Raw genomic sequence first — 22022 nt, forward strand, 5'->3', positions numbered from 1 at the left:
AAATAGCATGTGCATTCCATACCAAGAGAGTCTGAAAGCCTTCCAATTTTAGCAAACGTACGACTCCGTTTATCGGGCATAATAGGGATTCTCTCCAAACTGCTGACACTAGAAATAGCCGGAAGCTAAATAGCTAGAAAAGTTAACAACATCATTTTCGGAAAGCTGAAGTGGAATGATTACTCTATAGAGTAGGGCACCCCCAAAAAGTCATTCAAGAAGTAGGAAATAAGTCACAGGTGTCAATTCCATCAACAAAAAGAACTTAATAGCACAGTATTGCTGGTAAAGTCAGGTACTGTGCCCACATAAGCCGATGTAATTCAACACAAAACATGGCAATGAATGTCTGTGGATCAAGGGCCCGCATCAAACCACTAAAAGGGATTAACTCTGCTGGGTGGTGCCCATTTGAGCAACAACTAAATAAGAGGATGGCCCAGAAATTAGCATTTCAAATCGCAAAACAGGTATCCAAAAGACAAGCATAAATCAGAGTGGAATCACAGAAATGGAACTATGCCTGTGGCTAGGATTGAAACTGGGTGGTGGCAAGCAGGATACCTTGTTCACATGAGACTTGGAGCCAACGGAAATAAACATCCTCAGCTGATCTGGAGGGGAGAGAGTTAATTCCTTAATTTCTCTTTGGAAAACATTCCCCTTTTACCAGACATCTTCAGTCAGGAAAGGAGGCCACAGACCAGATTAAGCCCAAATATATTATTTTAAAAGAAGAAATGTAATGTCATATTGGAGAATAATCAGTTCTACCGTATGTGGTTCCACTACATGCTTTTCCTAGAACATTATTACGGAATTATAATAATTATTATTACCTTGTAGTAATACTAATAGTGACTCTTGCTATGTGTCAGTTACTAAGCACTGGGATAGATACCAGGTTATTAAATATGTCACAGTCCCTGTCCCACATGGGGCTCACAGTCTAAAGGGGAGGAAGAGCAGGTACTGAATCCCCTTTTACAGATGAAGAAACCGAGGCCCAGAGAAGTGATTTGCCCAAGGTGATATAGCAGGCAAATGAGAGGTTCTTCTAACAACACAAGTCCACTAAAGGCTGGGATCTCCACAGATTGTCACCTCTCTACACTGGAACCAGACTTTCCCAACACCTCAGGGCATGGCATTCTGGGAGCCCTATTTTCACTTTTAGAACGCCACTGAGGAGGCTATAATGGTTTTTAAGAAAAAAAACTGTTTGGAGAGCTCAGAATCTAAGGATTCCCGCCTCCTGGAATTATTAATTTATCTCAAACATCACTCTGCTTGCTTGCTATTATTGTTGTTTGCAACCCACTGATATCATTCTTTGTTGCTGCCGACTCCCATTTGGGTTGTGAGTGACAAGTAGCGACCCCAGTGCTTAGAACAGGACTTCTGCAATAGTAAATATGATAACCACATCGTGTTCTGGTGCTGTCAGAAGAAGCGTCTTGTGCCTCGGGAAGAAATGTAAAGCCAATTTTCTTCTCTATGGAGTTTGGCATGTAAGGAGCCCTACATTATGGCAGAATTGAGGTTACTGAATTGATAAGGTAGGCAAAAGCCCAAACTTCTGTGGACCTGAGACACACAAAACAGCTTTTCATGCAACAAATGAAAACCTCCGACACGCTGTTACAATGTGTGAACACAATGGCTTCTTTTGGTATTCTGAATGACCTTGCACTTGTCTTTCAAACACCTTTTCAAGAAACGCTTTGCAAAAAAGCTCTTAAAGGTAGTACAGTGATCACAGCAGTCAAACCCCATTCTAGTTGTTTCCTAGTAGCCAAAGCACAAAACCAAGAACTTTCTGTTCTAAACCACGTCTCCTCACAGGGAACACTGTCGACATGAGAACTTCCCTTGTGGAAACAAATGAAGGGATTCCAATGGGATTTCCAAATAGTAAAAATGCTATACACCGCATATCTGTCTGAATGAAATGGGGCTTGGCATTGGGACTTGGGGTCTTTCGTAGGAATTCAACCCAACACGGTTGGCAATTTCGAGGTTGCGCCCAAGGAGATCTGGGGAGCAGGTCCAGATGGCTTTCTCGAATGGGCTTTCTGATTGGGCAGAAAGGCAACACCACTGCCAGGTAGGGCAGGCAGTCATCCCGTGTTGTAAAGAGATTCCAGCGTTCACCTGGTCCATCTCCTGTTCAGTAGTTTCAGCACTGGATGAGAAGCAATCTGGCCTAGTAGAAAGAGCACGGGCCTGGGAGTCATTCATTCATTCATTCATTCATTCATTCATTCAATCGTATTTATTGAGCGCTTGCTGTGTGCAGAGCATTATACTAAACACTTGGGAAGTACAAGTTGGGGAAGTACAAGTTGGAGAAGTACAAGCAGGACATCTGCCTGCTATATGACCTTGAGCGAGTCCCTTACCTTTTCCGTGCCTCAGTTTCCTCATCAGTAAGATGGACATCAATAATAATAATGTTGGTATTTGTTAAGCGCTTACTATGTGCCAAGCACTGACAAAAAAAACAGCACCCGGTATTTCCAGGCACTCTCCCATCCAAGTACTAACCAGGCCCGACCCTGCTTAGCTTCCGAGATCAGACTAGATCGGGCGTGTTCAGGGTGGTATGGCCGTAGACATTAAATACCTGTCCTCCCTTCCATTTAGACTGTGATCCCCATATAGGACAGGGGCTGTGTCGGACCTGAAAATTTTATATATAACTTGGTGCTTAAAACAGCGCTTAGCACATAGAAAGCGCTTAAATACCACAATTATTATGACTGTGTCTTGGCTTCCTCATCTGTAAAATGGGGATTAAATGGCTGTCCTTGCTCCCTCTTTGACTAAGCCCTACATGAGACAGAGACTGTGTCCAATCTGATTGTGTTGTGTCTACAACAGTGCTTAGTACAGTGCTTGGCACACATTAAGCACTTCAATGACAATTATTATGATTATGATGATTATGTATGTTGTGTTTTTTATTAATATGCCCAGACTCCCTCCATCTCGAGTCCTTTCACTGGGTTCTCCGCTTGGAAGAAACACACCAGATCTGCAGAAGTGCGGGGAGAGGCAAGGACTTCTCCCAGAGAAATTCTCTGGGCTCAGATGGACTCAGCAGACTTCTGCAAGAAGGAACAAATAATGTTTCACATTGCCCCACGAGCCCAGCCTAACATGGGTGACCACCAGCTAAGGTCGGAGGGGGCTGGGAGGGAGTCACAACCACTGTGTGAAGTCAGAACGAGCAACCTGAGTCCATTTTCCCAACCACAAACAAAATGAAAGAGTTTGTCTCACTCTGTCCTGCCCCATTTGCCCCTCCCCTTAGGGGACAAGTTGGAGCAAGTTGCTTCACTTCTCTGTGCCTCAGTTACCTCATCTGCAAAATGGGGACCGTAAGTCCCAAACAGGGCACGGACTCTGTCCAACCTGATTAGCTTGTATCTACCCCAGCACTTAGTACAGTGTCAGGCATATAGTAAGTGCTTAAACAACATAAAAATAGAGTCAGTTAGAGGACCAATTAAAACTAAGTTCAGTGACGGCAGAGACCACGTTTACGGAACTTCTTGAATAAAAAAGGTGATGATGACTATATTGATGGATTTTAAAATTATTAGTAAGTCCTACATGTTTTGAAACTCAATCGCTTCTGTGATACCCTGTTCATACCTGCCTTTGGGCCAAAGAGGAATCACAGGGTGAGACTTCTCGGATTTGGCCCTAGGATCTGAGTTTCTTTGTGGTCGAGACTCTTTTCCCAAATGACTTAGCATTCTTTGCTTGTTCAATTAACAGCCTGCTATAAAGCAAAATACCCTAAAAGTGAGGCTGATACAATTGCTTTTAAAAGAGGATCTCTATAAAATAGCATTTGTTTAAATACTTTTTATTAAGGACATCTTTATTTCAAAAAAGAATTTTTTAAATGTGAGCACATGCCAACCACATTACTTTGAACAGCACAAGCTCCACCACTTGTCTGCTGTGTGACCTGGACAAGTCAATTCACTTCTCTGGCCCTCTGTTACCTCATCTGTAAAATGGGGATTGAGACTGTGAGCCCCATGTGGTCCAGGGACTGTGTCCAACCCGATTTGCCTATATCCATTCCAGCGCTTAGTACAGTGCCTGGCACATAGTAAGTACTTAACAAACACCACAATTATTAATTATTATTATTGTTACATACATTCTGTGTAAGATGGGCAACAGGGAAATAAGGATTTATTAGGTTTCAGGGGTCAGTCAATCGCATTTATTGAGCACTTACTGTTTGCAGAGTACTGTACTAAGCACTTGGGAGAGTACAATATAACAGACAGACACAGGCACATTCCCTGCCCGCAATGAGCTTACAGTCTAGAGGGGAAGACAGACATTAACATAAATAAATTACAGATACACTTAAGTGCTGGATGTTTGCCGGGGGTGGGGGGGGTGATGAATTAAGGGAGCAAGTCAGGGCGACATAGAAAGGAATGGGAGAAAAAGGAGGGCTTAGTTGGGGAAGGCCTCTTGAAGGAGATGTGCCTTCAAAAAGGCTTCGAAGGTGGAGAGAGTAATTGTCTGTTGGATGTGAGGAGGGAGGGCATGCCAGGCCAGAGGCGGGACATGGATGAGATGTAGGTGGCAAGATAGCTGAGACTGAGGCACAGTGAGAAGGTTAGCATTAGGGGTAAGAAAGGGGGCATAGTAAACCAAGAGGAAAAAAACCTCAAATGCTTTCCAAAGCTGAACACAGCCTACAAGTGGGCCAAGTTTTTGAATGTTGGAGCTAATTGCTTCTTGATTAAAAATTTGAAATTCATGTCATAAATGTACACAAAGGCTGGAATTCATTTTTCCATTACACTTCAAAACATCCATATTTATTTCGAATGTCTTTGGAAATCTGCTAATCTTAATTACATCTCCTTCAAATATTTCACAAACTAAACCATACAAGGTTCACAACCAAAGGAAGTTTACACTACAAAATCAGAGTTAATAATACCACTACAGTGTAGTCAGTGAATTAAAAATTTCCTCTGAAAATTCACACTGCAACATTTGTAGTTATATGCATATATGGTGGAAATATGTCACAAGTCTAGTTGCAAATGACCTTTACCAAATGCCAATTATTCACATAACTCAGTATAAAACTGCCTGAAAATTTATAGCTAATCCCAAAGCTCAATTTTTGCTAAGAGTTCCGCTCTATTCCTACTAAACCTTTTGCCACCATGACTAACAGAAAGTTCAGACATATCTGCTTTTGAGTAACCAAAAAGCCACGGTGGGAACAGCAGCGGGTTGGAGCAGCCCAGCAATGTAGTCACCCTCTTTCATATGCCAAAGGGGGTCAGTAGGTCAGAGAATTTCATCGTGGACATGGCAACATAAGAAGTGACATCATCTAACTCCATCGTTAGAGAGAAGATGGTGACCTCAAGTTACAATACTAAATATCATTCACATACCTTTCACCTCCTAAAAAGTGTTTAAATTCCAGGTCACCCTTAAAATGTTGGGAAGAGGGTGATACAGATTAGAAAGGCACTTCTGGATTACCACCTCAACACCAAAAGTCACTGCTTTTCATTATTCCAAGACAACATCTACATACTATTTTCACAGTAGAAAATCCTTTGAAGAAATCAAGCCAAACAAGTCAAAATTATCTCTCAAAAAAATCACCGCAAAAACAAAAGGCAAATTTCAGCAGCGTTATTCTATCAGCGCTTAGAACGGTGCTTTGCACACAGTAAGCACTTAAACACCATCATTATTATTATTTTACAGAGGTAATCAGCAACAGCACCTCCAAACATTTTAGAGATTTATACATAAGATACAAAGCACAGTGTTCTACTGTACCAAGATACTCTAATCAAAACAACATTCAATTTTACTTTTATTTAAAAATTTCCTGACAGCATGTGGATGTGTCTGCACACGAGAAAACAGAGAAAAGAGAGAAGGCTCATATCAGGCGGGGAACTTGTCTACCAACTCTGTTGGATTGTACTGTCCCAATAATAATAACAATTGTGGTATTTGTTAAGCATTTACTATGTGCTAGCCACTGAACTAAGCGCTGGGGTAGATACAAGCTAATCAGGTTGAACACAGTTTATGTTCCACATGGGGCTCACAGTCTTAATCCCCATTTTACAGATGAGGTAACTAAGGCACAGAGAAGTGAAGTAACTTGCCCAAGGTCAAACAGCAGACAACTGGCAGAGCCTGGATCAGAACCCAGGTTCTCTGACTCCCAGGTGTGCTCTTTTCACTTGGCCATGATGCCTCTCTCAAGCCCTTAGTAGTGTTTTGCACAAAGTACTCACTCAAAAAATACCACTGATTGACTGATGGATTGCTTGAGAGCAGAGATTCCGCCAACCCCCTCTCCCAAGTGATTAAAACTCGCCTTTCCCAAGTTCTGCACAGAGGAAGTGTTCAAATATGACTGGCTGATTGTAGGCAAGAGGTGAGAACTCCTCACCGCCTGGCTAACTAGTTACTTAACATATTTTCTTCTTGTCTCAGATTCTGACAACTTAAATGACTCACTTTTCCCCTTAAACAGGGGCAGCTTGCTATACCATAAACATAAACCTTGGAACTATGTACACTTTCCAGTCTTCCAAAGACTGGATGTGCTGTTAGCTCAACTACTAAACTTTAGCATGAAACCAGTAGTGGGTTATCACAACTACAGCATTTAATTAAAGAGTATGCTCTTTCAACAAAGGTGGAACAAGGGTGATTACAGCAGACTAATCACTCCGCTCCAGTGACTAGAAGAGTGGGTGGATGTTATTGGTAAATATGGATATAGAAAATGCAAAATTTCACCACTCAAGGATTTCTTGGCCTGCTAATGAGTGCAAGGAACAGCCAGATACATTCAATTGGAAGGTAACTCCAAAAAACTCTTAAAAATATACTTGCCTTATGAAGAGCTAGCGGGAGTTTGGAGTGCAAGTACACAAAAATGTACAACATGGGTTATTTTTTCCCAATTTTTCCCACTTTGCCTTACAATCTTGTTGTACAAATTCCATGCAACTTTGGAAAACTCTGTTTCCCAGTTGTACTGCACATTATTTTTGCAACCAAAATAGCACTTATGCAATGAGTAACTCTTTTTTTAATAATGAGTAACTCTTCCTAACTTAAATGTCCCACGTGGCTAAGTTTTTGTGCCTTTGTGGACAAATCCATGATCATAGGACTGTCTCGAGCACCAGGCTGTTCACATACACTCTTCAGTCAGGGAATCAAATAAAAGTCACTTCATTTCTCAGTGGCTACGCTTCTTTGTTTTATTTCAAATGCTTCTAGAATATATGCTGAAGCATGGGAGAAGCAGTGTGCCCTAATGGAAAGAGCACAACACTTGGAAATCAGGGTTCTAATCCCATCTCTACAATTTGCTTGCTGTGGGACTTCGGGGAAGTCACCTAACCTTACTTGTGCTTCAGTCTCCTCATCTGTAAAATGGGGATACAATGTTCTTCCTTCCCCTTAGCTTGTGACCCCATGTAGCAGAAAGCCTTTGACTTATCTGATCATCATATCTACCCTGGTATTTAGCACACACTAGGCATTTAAATACCATACTTATCAATATGAATATAGTAATTACCTCAAGACAGTGAGCCCCATATGGACAGGGAGTTTATCCAACCTAATTTAACTTTTATCTATCTCAGCATTTAGTACAGTGCTTGGCATATAGTAAGTGCTTAACAAGTACCATATTCATCATCATCATCATCATCAAAGGCTGCCTGGTTTGGTATCCATGCATTTCTCAATCCATGTTATTTTTCTGAACCTTTATCAAAAGGCAACCCCAAAGTGAAATGTGAATTTGAAAATTATACCCTTTAATTTCTAGAACTGCAATATCATCATGTTCCTCCCACAGTGATAGTACTCAAAGGATAAATAATTTAGTACAAACATCAGCATGACTAAACTCGACCAAGTCCAACTTACCCAAGGCTCTATTTTGAGGAAAGAATGACTATGTGAGCCAGAGTTTTTATCCTCCCATTCTCTAAGTCTTACCATGAAAACAACAAAAGCTCAAATGCCCAAATACCTACTTGACTCAACAGAGCAAATCTCTGTCTGGACCATTGTTTCAAAATTAATCTTCTATTGGAATTGGGATTTAAATGTAAAATAAGGGTTTATCTCCTGTCTTCATTGAGTCAGAGGTCACAGAGGTGACATGATAAGGAGATGAAGAAGTTTAAGAAAGTGTGGCACCAGGGCTGAAAAGCAGTATGGCCTACTGGATAGACCTTGAGCCTGAGAGTAAGAAGGTCCCAGCTCTGTCACTTGTCTGCTAGGTGTGCTTGGGCAAGTCATTTAACCTCTCTGGGCCTCAGTTACCTCATTGGTAAAATGAGGATTAATACAGCGACCCCCATGTGGGGCACTGACTATGTCCCACCTGATCAGCACGTATCTACCCCAGTGCTTAGTACAGTGCCCGGCACAAGTAAGCGTTTAACAAATGCCATATTTTTTTTTTTTAAGTGGCCCTGGAGAAGGGAGCCTGAGCCTGGGAGTCAGAGGACCTGGGTTCTAATTCAGGTACTTCAAGTTGCCTACTGGGTCATCTTGGGCAAGTCATTTAACTTTGCTGTGCCTGGGTTTCCTCATCTGTAAAATGGGGATTTGATATCTCCTTAAAGTGGTGAACCCTTTGTAGGTCAGGGACTGTATCTGACCTAATAATAACTACCTGCTTGAAGCAGTAGTAATAGTAATAAGAGTAGTAATTGCATTTATTGCAAGCCCAATGAATGCAAAGCACCGCACCAAGCGCTGGGAAGGAATGCATGAGTGAAGCTCAGTCCCTGGTCCCTAAGGGGTTCACATAATAACAATAATAATAATAACGATGATGGTTTTGTTAAGCATTTACTGTGTGCCAAGCACTGTTTTAGGTGCTGTCTAGGAGAGTATTTCCCCTTAGGAAGCAAACATTAATAGACAGGCCCCTTCACAGTGAAGTTGCGTGAATCTCGGCAAGCACCTATTTACAACAATCAATCAATCGTATTTACTGAGCACTTACTGCGTGCAAAGCACTGTATTAAGCGATTGGGAGAGTATGGTACAAGCACTTAATATAGTGCTCTGCACACAGTAAGCATTCAATAAATACAACTGAATGAATGAACAGACACATTCCCTGCCCAGAACAAGCTTACAGTCTTGAGGGGAACACAGATATAGTTCTATTTATTTATATTTCTGCCTCTATTTTGATGTCTGTCTTCCCCCTTCTAGACTGTAAGCCCAGTGTGGACAGGGATTGTCTCTCTTTATTGCTGAATTGTACTTTCCAAGTGCTTACTTAGTACAGTGCTCTGAACACAGTAAGCACTAGAATGAGTGCTTTAAAGCCAATGGTAAGGAGTTTCTGTTTGATGCAGAGGTGGATGGGCAACCGCTGGAGGTTCCCGAGGAGTGGGGAAACCTGGCCTGAATATTTTTGTAGAAAAATGATCTGGGCAGCAGAGTGAAGTATGGACAGGAGTGGGGAGAGAAAGGAGGTAGAAAGGTGAGAAAGAAGGCTGAAATCAAGATGGAACACCCAGCAATGGAAAGAAAACGGAGGCCAGTTCACAATGGCCCCCGTTGCTATTCACTCTCCTCATTTTATAAGGTGGCCAAATATTACGTTTCACAAGACCACCACGGCTCACTTTGAGCAAAGACCCCGAAACAAGCTGAGACGTTTCTCTCCCTCTGGTTTTAGGGAGGTCATTAAGCACCTAATAAAATACTTGATCACTACAGCACAGTAATTCCCTCTTTAAAGTTTTGTTTGATAGGGGTTGAGTTTTACATCCCATCTAATTTCTACTGTTTCACTTGTTCAGGAGGTTTTAGTAGATGGTACCTGCAAAAATCATTAAGCTCACACAAATAAATTGAATGCTTACAATGTACCATGTACCATACTAAGCACATGCAATCTATCAGACACAGCCTAAAGGGGAGGGAGAACAGGTATTTAATCCCTCATTTTACAGGGAAGAAACCGAGAGGCCCAGAGAAGTGAAATGACTTGCCCATGGACACACAGCACGCAACTGGGGGAGCCAGGATTAGAACCCTGGTTTCCTGGCTCCCAGTCATGTACGCTTGCTTCTAGGCCATGATGCTTTTGATTTTATATGGGTGGCCCAAGGCTCGATTAGCAACTACATCAAGAGACATCACTTTACTAAAGAACACTGGAGCAACACTTGATCTTTTCCCCACCTTCTTTTTTACATAGTTATAATTTAGTTTAAATGTCAGTCTCCCCTTCTAAACTGTCAGCTCCTTGTGGGCAAGGAGCATGCCTACCAACTCTGTTGTACTGTACTCTACCAAGCACTTTGTGCAGTTCTCTGCACATACAGTGCCTGACACATAGCAAGTGCTTAACGAATACCATAATTATTACGTAGAAAGTGCTCACTAACTACCACTGATTTATGTATTAATGGACTGATGCTTACCCTGTTTGTGAATACCTGTAATGTTAGTGTCTGTCTTCCCTGATAGGCTGTAAACTCCTTAAGGGCAGGGATCTTGTGTACTAACTCTACTATTCTCTGACAAGTGCTTCATAATAATAATAATAATAATAGTAATTATTATTATTATTATGGTATTTGTTAAGCGCTTACTATGTGCCAAGCACTATTCTCAGTACTGGGGTAGATACAAGGTCATCAGCTTCTCCCACGTGGGGCTCACAGTCTTAATACCCATTTTAAAGAGGAGGAAACTAAGGCACAGAAAAGTTAAGTGATTTGCCCAAAGTCACACAGCTGATAAGTGGCGGAGCCGGGATTAGAACCCACGACCCCCAACTCCCAAGCCTATGATCTTTCCACTAAGCCACGCTGTTTCGCTAGTACAGAGCTTAGTACAGAGTTTTACATGAAGTAAGTGCTCAATGAATACTGTGGATCGACTGACCCTTACTTGTAACTTCCTGTTGTTCAAAATTCATTCTTATTACTCTTTTTTCCCCCCCATTTAAATGAGTCCCTGGGGGGTTCAGGAGCTTTATATAAACTGATTATCTCATATTTACCCCGGTGCTCAATACACTGTAAGCACCGTCTACTGTAATAGGCACATGAAATAACCCAACACAGATCAGTTCCAACTGATTTCTGCTAATTGAAACAAAAGCTTTCAGGGGATTTCAACTGCATTTTTAAAAGTGGGGGGAGGGGGCTCTTCCTCCTGCCACCCTGCAGATCAGCATCTATTGATGATGGCTCCTGGAAAGATTCATAATGCTCTTAAATTCCTAAAAATAAATCCATGTCTGCAGGCAACCCTTCACTTGCCCAGGAGCTGGCTGAGCCAGTGTCAGCAAACAGGGCTTGCACAAACCAACTGAGCGACACCAGGGAGCACAACGTAAGCATTCTCCACCACTGACCAGTCCTCAGAGGGCACTGCTTACTCATCTCGTTCAAATGACTGCAAGGGAGTCCTAGTCAGGGCTTTACCACCTGATTTTAGGCCTCCGACATCTCCCCATTCTGTCACTTGCCTACTGTGTGACGTGGGGCAAGTAACTTCTCTAGGCTCAGTTTCCTCATCTATGAAATGGGGATTCAATGCTTGTTCTCCCTCCTAATAAGACGGTGAGCCCTGTGTGTTAAAAGGACTCTCTGGCTTGTTGCTGACCACATGATCTTGACTCTAACCCAGCACTTAGTCAGTGCACGGCACATAGCGATGCTTAAGAAATACCAACATGATTATTATTATTAGCACTCAAATAAATATATGTGCTTTACTTGCTTAGCAGAAAGAGCACGGGCCTGGGAGTCAGAAGGATATGGGTTCTAATCTTGGCTTCACCATACATCTGTTGTGCGACCTTGGGCAAGTCACTTCACTTCTCTGGGCCTCAGTTATCGCATCTGTAAAATGGGGATTAAAAGTGTTAACCCCATGTGGGACAGCAACTGTGCCCAACCTGATTAATTTGTAGATACCCTAGTACTTGGCACGCAGTAAACAATTAAGTACCATTACTATTATCATTATTATTATTATTGGGTGACTGGGGACTTGACTCTCAGATTCACATCACTGGGCATTTGAGATGGCATCACTTTTGCTAGACAGAACACAAATAAAGCACCAAGGACCTGGGGACACAAAGTAAAAAAAAAAAGTAAAATAAAAGATGGAATTTAATATTTTCTACAAGTCAAGCACCATGCTAAACTCTACGGTAGAGACAAGATAATCAGATCAGGCACAGTCTCTGTCCCACACAGTCTAAGAGGGAGGGAGAGCACTGAGGGAAAGGAACACGTCTGCTAGCTCTGTTGTACTGTACTCTCCCAACCACTTAGTACAGTGCTCTGCACACAGTAAGCGTGCAATAAATACGATTGAATGAATGAACATGGCACAGAGAGATTAAGTGAGTAGCACAAGGTCGCACAGCAAGCGCAGAGCCGCATCTAGGCACCAACCAGCATCTCCTGCCTCCTAGGCCAATGCTCTTTTCATTAAGCCACACTGCTTCCCAAACCTTTTATTAAATGAACAAGTCTTGCGAAACAAGCGCTCCTTTTTTAACTTCTCTGGCAGTTGACCTCCCAGTTGACAGTGCCTAAACCAGTACAGCATACCCTAGGCTCCCCAGACTTACCCTCACAAAAGTTCTCTAACTCAAAGCCAGACTCAAGACTTATCTTTTCCACAAAAATAAAAGTCATCCGACACATGTGGGAAATTAAAAGGACATGAGCACTTCCATCATTTGATTAGGACTAAACACAAATAGAAGATCGAGGCCCCATTTGCCCACTGGCACATATCACACTCCCTGAATCTCTTCCCGCATGCAGCAGACAGGCTCACAGCACACATTAAAATAGCCATCCATCACTTACATGAGAGCAAAAGAAATGCTGTGTGGGAGGAAAACGCACACCCAACGGCCTAAGAGAATCAGAATGAGCCCCATTCCGGGTCAAAAGGAACGCTCGCCATCACGGAATCGAATTCCCTATGTGTTTGCCATCGTGACATCTTAGAACTTGGATAACTGCGAGCCTTGGCTTGCTCGCCTTAATTATTTTTGATTGGAAGGCCACTAAGCCCAAAGCACAGCAATCTGAGAAATCCGGCCGCCTTGGCAGCTATAAACACCAGTCCGGATCTGGGTCCGCACACCCGGGGAAGCCAAAAATCAGTAAACTTAGTCATCATGATTTCACTTCACAGTCCTACAGTGGGGGTCTGTTTTAGTTACCTTTTTATACACTGAGTGCTCCTCTCCTTATGGGCAGGGTTTATGTCTACCGACTCTGTTGTTCTGTACTCTCCCAAGCACTTAGTACAGTGTTCTGCACACAGTAAGCACTCAATACCATTGATTGATTCATTTCCATTAAAAAACCAAAGTTTCATCATTTTAAAACAAGCCTTGAAATGCTTAGCTCTGAACACGGGCCTGGAAGTCAGAAGGATGTGGGTTCTAGTCCCAGCGCTGCCATATCAATCAATCAATCAATCAATCGTATTTATTGAGCGCTTACTATGTGCGGAGCACTGTACTAAGCGCTTGGGAAGTACAAATTGGCATCACATAGAGACAGTCCCTACCCAACAGTGGGCTCACAGTCTAAAAGGGGGAGACAGAGAACTGAACCAAACATACCAACAAAATAAAATAAGTAGGATAGAAATGTACAAGTAAAATAAATAAATAAATAAATAAATAGAGTAATAAATATGTACAACCATATATACATATATACAGGTGCTGTGGGGAAGGGAAGTAGGTAAGACGGGGGGATGGAGAGGGGGACGAGGGGAGAGGAAAGAAGGGGCTCAGTCTGGGAAGGCCTCCTGGAGGAGGTGAGCTCTCAGCAGGGCCTTGAAGGGAGGAAGAGAGCTAGCTTGGCGGATGGGCAGAGGGAGGGCATTCCAGGCCCGGGGGATGACGTGGGCCGGGGGTCGATGGCGGGACAGGCGAGAGCGAGGTACGGTGAGGAGATTAGTGGTGGAGGAGCGGAGGGTGCGGGCTGGGCAGTAGAAGGAGAGAAGGGAGGTGAGGTAGGAGGGGGCGAGGTGATGGACAGCCTTGAAGCCCAGGGTGAGGAGTTTCTGCCTGATGCGCAGATTGATCGGTAGCCATTGGAGGTTTTTGAGGAGGGGAGTAATATGTCCAGAGCGTTTCTGGATAAAGATAATCCGGGCAGCAGCATGAAGTATGGATTGAAGTGGAGAGAGACACGAGGATGGGAGATCAGAGAGAAGGCTAGTGCAGTAGTCCAGACGGGATAGGATGAGAGCTTGAATGAGCAGGGTAGCAGTTTGGATGGAGAGGAAAGGGCGGATCTTGGCAATGTTGCGGAGCTGAGACCGGCAGGTTTTGGTGACGGCTTGGATGTGAGGGGTGAATGAGAGAGCGGAGTCGAGGATGACACCGAGGTTGCCATATGTCTGCTGGGTGACCTTGGGCAAGTAACTTCTCTCTGCCTCAGCTAGCTCATCTGTAAAATGGGGATAAGAGTATGAGCCCAATGTGGGACAGGGACTGTGTCCAACCTGATTAACTTGTTTCTACCCCAGTGCTTAGAGCAGTGCTTGGCACACAGTAAGCACTTAACAAGCACCATTATTAACAACTGTCCACAAAGTAATGCAGGACGGCATTACATGTATTACATAAACATACCTCCTGAAAGGAAGTGCCGGGTAAACCTTCAAAGCCCTTCTACATTCCCACTTTTCCCTGATTCATTCTCTATCGCTGTGCCTCATGAACCTCACAGTCACCTCAAGCACTTATTTATACCAACCCTAGTACTTGAATGAACAATCGACTATACATTCAATTACATACTCTGATTCCACTATTGGTAAGTTCACTATTATGCCGGTCTCATTAGAACGTAAGCTCCCTGCAAGCAGAGAGAATATGTTTTGGGTTTCTGCTTTAATTTCCAAAGTGCTTAGTAAGGTGTACTGCACCCAGTGGACACTCAATCAATCAATCAATTGTATTTATTGAGTGCTTACTGTGTGCAGAGCACTGTACTAAGCGCTTGGGAAGTACAACTTGGCAACATATAGAGACAGTCCCTACCCAACAGTGGGCTCACAGTCTAAAGGGGGGAGAAAGAGAACAAAACCAAACATACTAACTAAATAAATAGAATAGATATGTACAAGTAAAATAAAGTAATAAATATGTACAAACATATATACATATATACAGGTGCTGTGGGGAAGGGAAGGAGGTAAGATGAGGGGGATGGAGAGGGGGATGAGGGGGAGAGGAAGGAAGGGGCTCAGGCTGGGAAGGCCTCCTGGAGGAGGTGAGCTCTCAGTAGGGCCTTGAAGGGAGGAAGAGAGCTAGCCAAATACTCGCCAAATACCATCACTACTCATCCTAAACTGGTGACCGAGAACAAAAGGAAAACCCCCCTTAAGAACTACACTTTTCCCCTTTCTTCTTAGAAGCCCAGCTCTCCCAATTAACGAACCCATGCCCATGAAGTGTTTTAAACATATGCTTGCATTTGGCAACATAAAGATGCGAGACAGATCCCAGTTCCCTACAACATCCAAGAATATCTTTATTTTGTTTTAGGCTTTCTGCAGTCAGGAGAACCAGAGTCTGGTTTGAACTGAGGATCTCCACTTTGTAGTTCATCATTCAGATTCTATCATTCTAGTGTCTTTAGGAGCAGTTTGGCCTAGTGAGCATCTTTGGGGCTCAAAAGCACCCAAGGTGACTTGCCAGGGGCACTGGATGGCCATTAGTTGTTTTTTTTTTGGTTTTGATTTTTTAGTGGTACCTGTTAAGCGCTTACTATATGCCAGGCACTGTACTAAGTGCTGGGGTAGATACAAGATAATCAAGTTGGACACAGTCCCTGACCCACACAGGGCTCAGAGTCTTCCTCTCCATTTAACAGATGAGGTAACAGGCACAGAGAAATTAGGTGACTTGCACAACGTCACACAGCTGAAAGGTGGAAAAGCCCCCAGGATCAGAACCCAGGTCTGCTGACTCTCCAGGCCTGTGCTCTTTTCACTAGGCCAAACTGCTCCTAAAGACACTAGAATGATTCCAGGAAAAATACCATCCCCTCGAATTTACACTATGCCTTTCACTTAAAAGAACAAGAAAAGGTTAGAGAGCTTGGAGGAAGAGAGACAGAGGGGACATAAAATGCTGATATGAGAAGGAACTAGGAGTCAATTTCTCAGTTAGTCAATTGTACTTATTGAGCACTTACTGTGTGCAGAGCACTGTACTAAACTCTGGGAGTATAACAATATACAGAGATATTCCCTGCCCACAGCAAGCTCACAGTCTAGAGAGGGAGAAAGACATTACAGACATGTACCCAAGTGCTGTGGGACTGGGTGGGGGATGAAGAAAAGGAGCAAGTCAGGGAGTTGAGGAAGGGTTTGGGAGAAGAGGAAAGGAGGGATTAGGCAGGGAAGGCCTCTTGGAGGAGATGTGCCTTCACTAAGGCTTCACCTACTTCTCAGTGTCCAGCAAGCCAAAGGTCAATGGGAGCCCTCTTGAAGGTCCAGAGGGAAATGGGAGACATCTTGAAGGCCCAGAGGGCAAATGGGATCATCTTGAAAGTCCAGGACCATGAACAACACCAAAGAACCTAGTCAAGTCTGTTTTAACTCCTCTCTCAGGCTTTCTGTTACTGTGTTTTACCCAGAATCGGCATCATTTTAGTTTTATAAGTTCAAAAGGTCATTTTAGGTAAAATCCGATCTTACATTTGTGCTGGCTGCTTTCTTCAAATTAGAAATACAAGAAAGACAGGTTCATAATAATGTCTCCTGATCACTCCACTATTCAACCCCTCTGACAAAATCCTTCTTCGGCACAAACTTTAAATCAGCCTTTTTGAAAATTTTACACCAACCCTCTCTCCTCTAAGGGATGCAACCTGCACACATAATGAGAGCTAGAAACATGCCTGTTCTTACTACTGACCACCGTAAAGTATTACTGGTACTAAGTATGTGGACGCAGAGGCTGGGTTAAGTCTCAAGTAAGAACATGAGGTCACAGGTATGAACATAGCTAAATCCTCAAGTCGGGAAAAAAAATAAATTCAGCAACATCGAGTTTACACCCCTGGGAATGTGGCACATCCCTCTTCCTTTATTCGCTCTCTAGAATGCTAACATGCTTAAGTCTGTCTCTACAGGAGCTTAATTCAGATATCTAACCACCCCCAAGCTTCAGAAAGATAAACTACTCAGCTCAGCAAATAAATTACCTTGAAAAACAGTGCACAATTAACAGTCTGCCAAAGAAGCTTTGAAAATTTTACACAAGATTGGCATCTCATAAAAGAACGGGCTGTAGAATACATGTTAGAAGGGCGGCCTGTCACATTACTGCTACTTCCTGAGAATTGACAGTGCTCAACGTGACCTTACTCCATGTCTCGGTGGTGGTATTAAAGACACTCAAAAAACTTTTAGTTTTCAAATTTGGGAGAGAATACTGGCAAACGCTGTGGGTGGGCCAGTAGAGTCCTGTTGGTTTTGGTTCCTGGGGGTCTTTCTGTAAATTGTGTTCTGTTTGGGTTTGAGAAGCTCTCTCTAGATTTTCTTTTGAGTTTCACTCTCAGGACTTAAGATGAACTGCTACAGCTTAGGTTAGAGAAAAAAAAAAAATCAAACACACCCAGGAAATTTCAGATGGTTTCCTCACCCAACCCATCATCGCCTGGGTTCCCTGGTTGCTTAGCTGAGCTTTGAAGGCCTAGAATTGTTGGTCCCAAGACAACATCAAAGCTGGTGGTTTGACTGAGGCTTAACTGTATTTTCCATGATCGTAACCCTTCCTTTCTCTTTCAGCCCCTCACTTCACCCCTCCCTACACCCCATGGTATACCCAAACTTCCTCCACTATAGCCCACAGGAAATCATTTCTAACGTCTAGCAAGCTAGCTGTTTCTCAGAAAAAAATTGATTATGAATCTAACTGCATAGAAACAGATATGCTGAACAGACACTAGTCCACAGAGCATCTGTAGCCCAAATGACCCATAAAGTGGCCTAGTCTGATTCCTCAAAGCTGTAGTAAAATGATGCTCGGCAGCTTCTCAACTGCAGATCATGCTGCAATTTTTAACAGGAGAGAATTCAACAAGGATACGCATTTGCCACAGAATGGCACAAAGACCAATCCATCGGCCAGGGAGGCCTATGACTTGTCCTTAGCTTTGAAGCCAGACTACTCTAGTCATGGATAATCTCTTTGTAAGAAACAGAGACATCCTGTGTGGCTTTGCAAATTCAATGGTAAATCTATTCGGCTTCTCCCCAAGGTTTCTAGTTCTTTTTGCTAGTTGGAAAATGTTGCCCAACTCCAAAGCACCCAAATATGACTGAAAGTCCCCCTCACCCCCTACCCCAAATGTAAAAGATTCAACAAATGGATACATTGCTTTCCCAGGAACTCTCTACTAAAAGCAAAAGTGGCATTTAAAGATCCCACCTTGGGGGCTTTTACAGTTTAAAACCGCCAACCTCTATTGTTTTGGTAGCTACAAAAGACACTAATTCTTGTGTTAGTCTTGATCAGTTTATATTTTTAAACTATTCCCAGGTTTTTGTGCTTCCTTGGCTATTTGATAAAATTTGGGATTGTCTACCTACAATCAATCAATCGTATTATGCCCTTAATTTTAACTCTGCTCTACAACAGACTGGCTGAGATCATTCTAACTCAACCAGCTTCCTCTTGCTACTAAACTACTTTAACATGGGAAAAAAATTTTTTTAAAAGAAGTTATTGAGGTACACAATTCCAAACTGTATCTACACCAAAGGAAGCACAACCTGGAAATGTTTTGTAAACATTAAATTATCAAGATAGAGTAACAGATCCGATGCACCTGAATCTATGAGATTTCAAACTAGCCAAGCTTCAGGAAAGAACACATTCCCACAAGGATGCCTTCAATTACAAAGAGTTTTTAAATCAATGGTATTTAGTCATTCATTCATTCAGTCGTATTTATTGAATACAGAGCATGGTACTGAGGGCTTGGGAGTGGTTTGCACAAAATAGGTGCTCAATAAATACCACTGATTGATTGGGAGAGTACCATGGAGTTGCTTGACACTATCCTGCCCTCAAGGATCTTCTACTCTAGTTTTGTATATCTGAGGTACCCTAGTCCTTCCCACTTCATTCCTGGCCAAAATGAAAATATTCCTTCTCAAGACTTAACCGAAGGTACATACATTCAATGCATTAATTAATTAATGGTACTTACTGAGCGAGCCGGGAAGGTCTCTGCTAAGTCTGTTGCATTAAGCTCTCCCAAGTGCTTAGGACAGTGCTCTGCGCACGGTAATCAATCGTATTTATTGAGCACTTACTACGTGCAGAGCACTGTCCTAAGCACTTGGGAGAGTACGATACAACCAAATCCAAGGACATGTTCCCTGCCTATAAGGAGCTTAGTCTAGAGGGCTGTACGTATTCTGTACGTGGATTAATTCTAAGGGTTCAGGGTTCAAGAAATACCTATGCCAATTGCCCACGTTCATCTGCCCATGATCCTTAACATCAAATGGCACTTATAAGGCACTCACGTTTAAAACGCTGGACAAAACCCTTACAAAGCAAGTTTCACCAAAACGGGCCCTGCCCCGCAGCACCTTACAAGCTACGACAGACCTCCTCTCCAACAGAACGCAACTTCTAATGTGGTGGAAGGCATAGCTAAACTCTCCATAATTGAGCTTTCAGGAACTCACGTCTAACCAGGCCTTACTGCTTGTCTGAACAAAGTACACTTCAGCACCTGCACCTCTGGCTTGAGTTGAAATCAAAATGGCCAGAAGGGCAGAAAAAACACCAACCAGCCAGTCAGCTTCTAACTCCCAAAAGCAATCGATGCAGCTCGGGAACTAGGGAAACGTTAAACCTAGTTCAAACAAGTCAGTTCCCTGCACCCCAGCATCCATTTCTGAATGAATTTTTCTCTAAAGAATAGAAGCACTGAAAGACTTGCAGAAATATTACCACAATGGATTAGGTAAATCCGGTAAGTATTACTTACTGAATCAGACTGTGGAAGAATAACAGTGTTTCAAAAGTGAATTAGTATTTCTGGGATAAGAATGGCATCATCAGATAAATTGGGTGCAGGGGAACTTCCCATTCCACAGGGAATGTTGCAGCTAAAACCAGAGATGAACAACAGTAACAGCTGTCCAGATCCACATGTCAGAAAAAGAAAGAGAATGTCTCTACATCTAACATTTCTCAAGCTATCACTGGATCTCAAGATATATATATATATATGCATCTTATATATAAGATATACATATATATATCTTATATATAAGATGCATATATATATATAAGATATATGTATATAGGATATATGATATATGTATGTACACACATATAAACACACATACATATATAAACCTTCACATATATAAGAACTGACATATATTCTGCCACTGCCTGATAATTAAACCCTAGCCCTCTTTCAAAAGGGAGGATGCAACAATGGTGGACGGCCTTCCGATGTGTCTTGAAAAGTCTCTTCTGTTGCACTCCAACTGGATGCAATTAGCATTTTTTCTATGTTCTCACGTTAGGAATCTCTGTGTGCCCAACTTCCGGCTTTAACAAGATAAATACTGTGGGGATGACAAAATCTCCAGAAAATCTGAAAGCCAATACACATTAACTATTGTTGCATGGTTTATGTAAAATGCCAATATTTGTTAAGGGACTATAAATAATTATTGAGCATCAGTCTCAGAAATGAAACAGTATGGCTGCAGCTGAAGTCCCATCTAAAAACTAGGTCAAGGGAAAAATTCTATTCTGGAATCAAAAGCATGGAATGGCATCTGATGAAGTAAAGCAAAAAGAATTCCTTTAGCAGCACTTAAATTCTACCTTGAATTAGGGTCAGTGGGGCCAGGGGGTGGAGAGGGGAGAGGGACTGCCCCTTTCTGCAGGAGACCAAGTTGACTTGATGAAAGAAGTATGGAAACATGCTTTGGTCATACTTTCATTCCTTAGAATACAACTCTGGCAAGTGAAGGAACCAAACCACATCTTACCCTTCCTTCAAAGATCTTTTAAAACGTCACCTCCTTCAAAAGGCATTTCCTGGCTAATCCCCCCCCTCCACCAGCCCCATTATCCATTTCCCCCAGCTGTTATGTATTTAAAATTGTTTGTCTGTACTCACATATCCCTAGCTACCGTATGTTCAACTGGTGTTTTCCTATCTACCACCTAGATGGTGAATTCCACGAGGGGACTTTAACCCGTCTATAATTCCGCACAGTTCTAGGTTCACAGCAGGCGGACAGTAAATACTGTCGCTGCTGATTTCGAACCAAGCTCCGAGAAGAATGTTGGCAAATCGGTTTAGGAATTAATGGGGAATTAGAAATACGTTTTTATTTTTAATTGGATTTCAAGGATCATTCCCCCCAGATTGGCAAATCTGGCTCTATGCGAATGCCATTCAAATGAAGATATTCATCAGATTCCCAGCAAAGAGCGTGATTAATTCTTAATCATTAACAAGAACAATAAATAGTCCTTTTAGCTTTCTTCAGCTTTTCCTAGCCACACCCTAGGTTTGACAGATCGTAGTCACATTTCCATCAAAAGGAATAATAAGGAGGCCAGGCTCCGAACTACCTCAAAGGCATCTTGAGATTTACAGCTATTGTTTAAGTCAAAGGACTAAAAATCTATCTAGTATGTAGAGCGGAACAGCTCTTACCAAAGGGGGAAAACAAAATTCGCCGACAAAATGTCAGCCAACAAGAAACTAGGTCCCCCACGAAAAGCTCGGTAAACTTTTATGAAAGTGAACTTTCGGGAAAAAATGCTAGTTCCAGATATGCCGAATCCATCAACCTTCTGAGCCTCCATCGAGATCCAGGGCCAACAGGGATTTCAACCACTCTGATTCAAACTAGGAGCCCCGATA

At 42.6% G+C, this 22022-nt stretch overlaps 1 protein-coding gene and 1 pseudogene across 2 annotated transcripts in view; both read right to left on the bottom strand.

The window, feature by feature from the left end:
• CCNY (cyclin Y) overlaps positions 1–22022 on the bottom strand; it is a 134395-nt gene that overhangs the window by 107762 nt on the left and 4611 nt on the right. The window lies entirely within an intron of this gene.
• LOC119936407 lies at positions 2499–2617 on the bottom strand (annotated as a pseudogene).

The sequence above is a fragment of the Tachyglossus aculeatus genome, chromosome 13, assembly GCF_015852505.1.
Source record: "Tachyglossus aculeatus isolate mTacAcu1 chromosome 13, mTacAcu1.pri, whole genome shotgun sequence".
NCBI classification, from domain to species: domain Eukaryota; kingdom Metazoa; phylum Chordata; class Mammalia; order Monotremata; family Tachyglossidae; genus Tachyglossus; species Tachyglossus aculeatus.